Below are 5,239 nucleotides of genomic sequence, written 5' to 3' on the forward strand. Positions count from 1 at the left end.
AGATTAATGTTGTGTTATAGTGGGTTGTGTTCTCTGTGAAATTTGCAATATAGTCGTATAAGTTTCATGAACCAACAAGGTCTGTAGAGAAGGGAGTTGTGTTTTGAAGTTTTCCGATGTTCGCCGGAAATTGGAAAACTTCACGGCCAAATTCCGGCCAACTCAGGGATTGTTTGGTTGTTTTGATTGCATGGTTGTGTTCCTGGTAACCTGTAGATGTGATCTGGAGGTGTTGGTGGGGTGAGGACGTCTGGAACATGTTCTCCGGCCACTCCCGACTTTTTCCGGCAACTGGACTGCAAAATTGCAGTTTGGTCCCTCCAGTTTTGAAAACGATGCAGTTTGGTCCCTGTAGTTTCCAGACTTTGCAAAAATTGGATTTCTGTTTTAAAAATATTTAAAAATCATATTTCCTATTTATTTTTATTATAAAAATTCATTTTTAATTTCTGAAAATTCTAAAAATTATTATTTTAATTCCGAAAATTATTTTTAATTCACAAATAAATCTGAATTAATTAGTTAATTAATTTCAGTTAATTTTTAATTGATTAATTAGTCAATTAATTCGAAAATTAATTGATTAATTGATTTAATTAATTATTAATTGATTTTAATTAGTTATTTAATTAGATTTAATTATTTAAAAATGATTTAAAAATTCTGAAAAATAGTTTGGAGCTTTAAAATATTATTCTAAATTATTTCCAAGGCTCGATAATTATTCTAAAATTATTTCGGAGCCAGAATGGGCCAACCGAACCCTGTTTATTAACCCGAAATTGATCCAACGACCCGTTTTAATTCTGAAAAAATAATTTAAAAATCATTTTAAATACCCGAAAGCATATTTATGACCCGAGACTTCTTTATAGATGATATGTCATTGATTACGTGATGTATTATATGTTATACGTGACCTGTTGTTTGACTATCGGTCTATATATTCGGTGTTTACTTGATTATTGCATAGATTTCAATCCGTTAATCGGATTTGGGTAAAACGAAGGGTAGATAGAAGTATGTGTTGAATAGAATTCTGTAAGTTGATGACTGATAGATGCTTATGATATGTGAGCAGAAGAGGCAAGACGTAGGAAAGGAAAACAGATAGTTGAAGAGTAAGACGGTTGTGATTGGAAGCGAGTGCAGAGTAGTAAGCTAATACCAGGCAAGTGTTCTGAACTTTCTCGAGATATTATAATTCTTGATAGTCTTGTTGACATTGCAAGTGCTTTGAAGCACGGAAACCTAAATCCTGATTTCAGTTATTATTCTTGAGCTATGAACCATATTCTTTCTAAGCCATTGATTATTGTATACCCAAACACGAACCACAAATCTATGATACTACTCCACAAATACATACAAACTAAATACCAGACACTGAACTAGATTACTATATACTCAATCCATGATATCTTATGCTTTGAAAGACCAAATCCTTGAAACCCTGAAACATTGTTTCCTTTGTTATCCAATTCCTTCCTTACCCAGCATTCAAGCTTTGAAAGTACCTGGTTGATCCTTACAAGGATTGAAACCCTTTCATTGTTAAACATTTATTATTGTTAATGATTTCGGTTATTGTTTACTATTGCATATTCTGTTATTATGTTAGAATTGGATTGTATTTATAAAATTGTGGACCAAATTCGTGGTCAGACCATATAATGGTCAAGTTAGGCCAATGTGTGCCTTGGATCCAGTAGTTAGAGCAATGCTGTGTGCCTTGCTCGGGGTTAGTGCGTGACTGATCAGCAGCCTAACCTTGGTTTTTAAATTAAAAGTATAATATCCAATTCTAAATCATAATCCATTGTTCACTTGATATCATAACCATATTCACCTGATGATCATTATTCTCAGTTTTGTCATTGTGACTTGCTGAGCTAGTTAGCTCATTTGTGTGATGTTGTTTATATTCTTTCCAGTTAAAAAGGAACCCGTTGGTAAAGAGGATCCCCAGTCCAGCGCGAGAGCTAGGGGTTCAGGTTGAGAAAGCTGAGCTAGTAGGCTTCTTTTGGAATAATTTAAGTTTGTAAAAGTTTGTAATAATGTTTAATACTCAGTTGAATTTGAAATAGTTGGGATTTGAACGGTTTGTAATATATTAGTGTGTTTGGCTTGTGTGCATACTTTAACCTGTTGCGGTCCGTGGTGGTTGGTAAGTAGGGTCATTACATATATTATTATTATCTTTATTATTGTTATAAGCAGGTTATAATTAAGGTGTGTGTGTGGACCCTAAACTTCTGACCCGGGTTTGGAGGGCGCCACAATATGAGTTAGAACCATGTGTCACAAGTTAATTCAAGTCAGGGCGTTTTCTGCCCAGGAAAACAAGGGAACCTTGGACTTTAAGCTTAGGCCCAAGAAGGCCCAACCTAGGCCCTTGAGCCACATCAAGTTTGGGAGATGACCTAAGGTCAGGAGAGTCTTGTGTAAGAGTTTTGAAGGAAAACTTGTGGTTTAAGAGTGTCTAATGCACTCAAGAAACCATAGTTGTCATTCTGAAATTTACACCAGTGAGCACCTTCACAGCAAAAGGCCCAAGTGAGGGTCAATAGGTCTTGGATAGTTTAATAAAGGCACATCGAGTTAGGAAGCCAAAATTAGAAGACTTTGTCTAGTTTAGCGACCAAGTGACTTAAGTTGTGAGTCGAGATCATCCAAGCCTAGTGTTGCATTATGGTGTATATGGTGTTATTTGGTATTAATATATGATATATGAGTATATGTGGCTATGTGTGTGCAATTATATGTATAAGGTGAATATAAATTAAGTGCATATAGACCTAAGTGCCATCCGTGTTTAAATTCGGGTTGTAAATAGGTTTAGTTGGTGAGAATATATTATAATGAGGATTATTATTATTTATGTAGGATCTCGAGATGAGGGAAAACTTGCCATAAAGGTCGAGTGAAGCTTCCAGTTGCTCCTACCAGTCAGACCAGACCAGCCTTTCTCAAGGCAAGTGATTCAACCTATCTTCGTATTCACTACAATTGTGTAACAAATAGTTCATATATATTGACGCAACTATCCTGAGTCATTTTAATATATTTAAATCAACATATCTTATGTTCATCTTTGAATCATATAGAAATGCCATGAACCCTCGAGTACGTATTGCAAAGTAGTCTTATCATGATAGTATATTAAAGTAAGATAATGCCATGATAAAATAAAGGGTTGTTATAATACTTGATTGATCCTCTTGATTAACATGCTAATGATTCCTAAAGTGCTGATATCTCACCCTGATGCTGGAACCCTTATAGAAACTTGACCTCGATACCTAAAATCCAGATATTTATCAAAGTTGTTCCTCATTGATTGATACCCCTCTTTCTTATTTTAAAGCTTAACAATTCTGACATATCCTGAGTTAAAGATCATTCTTCATACCTTAACACCCTTAGTATTCATGAAGCTTATCTTCTTGATGATCTAACACTTGCACCTTGACGAGAAACCATTGCTTAAAGCCCAGTTTGGCCCTACCCCTTCATAAAATCCAATAGCCTCACTAAACTTCCTTGTCCAGGTTTTATATATGAAATCCTTTCAGTTACCCTAATAGAGTAAAGTTTAGTGGATCATGGCCCTGAGATTTAGTACCATATTTCCCGTGTTTCGAGTTGAACTATAATCCCTTGATAAAAATGTTTACTGTTACAAGAGATTTTTGGTCATAAATCGGCATCAGTTTTTCAAATAAATAAAATGTGGATTTTCAGTCCCAAAGGGGGATAAATGTTTTCTTTGAATAGTGGATCTGGACTGAGACGCGAGTCCTTTCCAAACTTATATTGTAGGCTTAAAAGTTGCCTAGGGATCCCATTAATGTTTTAGAACCCAGCGAGGTTCGGGATTACTTCGCGGCTGATCACCGGCTGCAATCCGTAGTGTCATAAAATGATTTTGATTAAGATATGATTTTAAAATTGTTTTGATACAAGCAAAATGATGCCATCACCCATAGTTTTATCTCTCGTTATCATTGGTTATGTCTTTCCATTGTCATACTTTAATGTATATCTCGATTTATGTTTTGTATCGTATTGTTTAGCACCTGTTGAGCATTTGGCTCACTCCTTGCTTTACCCTGATATTACAGCTAACAGCTATGGTTAGATTCAAGCAGACTGCCCGTAAGACCTGTGATGCTGATGCTTATGTTCGAGCTCAGATAGAATAAGAGATAGTAGTTTTGTGTGAGAACTCGCTATTTAAAATCAGTTGTAATAGATGGTAGTGTTGGGCTGTTCCAAACCCTAAACTGTAAGATCTTGGAGTTGGTTATGTTTACTTCTTTTTAAAATATTGTAATAGTTATATTTAATTTGCTGTTTAAGTTGGGGGCATGACAGATATTAAATCGTTATGTTGTCAAATTCTGTAGACATATAGGGTATCAACATAATTGATGCCTATTCAACTTCTATCTTAACCGTGGATGCTTGGTAGAATGGTATTCGTACAACGAAAGTTGGCATTTATCAGTTTCGTATTGTTTGATTAATATTATCACCATTACATGTTAAGGTTAATAACAATAACTATTGAATGAAGTAGTAATGAAGTTAAGATCTAATGTGTGTTTAATATTCTTAATTCAAGTGTTTACTTCTCGTAGTAATTATTAGTTTACTGTTAGATATATTTGTGATGTCATGTCTAATAGTGATTTGTGTTTAGTTTTCAGATCTTGAATAACAGGACAAATCAGGACTTAACTGGAAATCAGTAATTATACTGAAGTCAGAACTTAAGATATCAAAACTTAAGTTATCAGAACTTAAGATATCAGAAGATATTTATCAGGAGATAATATCAGGACTTAAGAAGAATTTCAGATAAGGAAGGCAGCTGATTGAAAGGAAAGAAGATCAAGACTAAAACAAGAAGATATATGCATGGAGAAGAATTCTATGAAGAATAGAATATTTGGAGGAAAAGATAACTAGTTGATATATTTTAGGATACAGAATCACATTCGATATCAATTAAAAGATTATCTTGTAACTGTGTGTCTATATAAACACATCATAGGGTTTACACTATATGTGTTATCTTAATAGAGAATATTATTCATTGTAACCTTAGCAGCTCTCGTGATATTTGTTCATCATTGAGAGAGAACGGTTCCATTGTAATACTATTTTATTAATAAGATTATTCTGTGTTTCATACTTGTATTCTTAATTCAATTTGATTGTAGTATATACTGTA

The sequence above is a fragment of the Apium graveolens genome, chromosome 9, assembly GCF_009905375.1.
Source record: "Apium graveolens cultivar Ventura chromosome 9, ASM990537v1, whole genome shotgun sequence".
In the NCBI taxonomy this organism is placed as follows: domain Eukaryota; kingdom Viridiplantae; phylum Streptophyta; class Magnoliopsida; order Apiales; family Apiaceae; genus Apium; species Apium graveolens.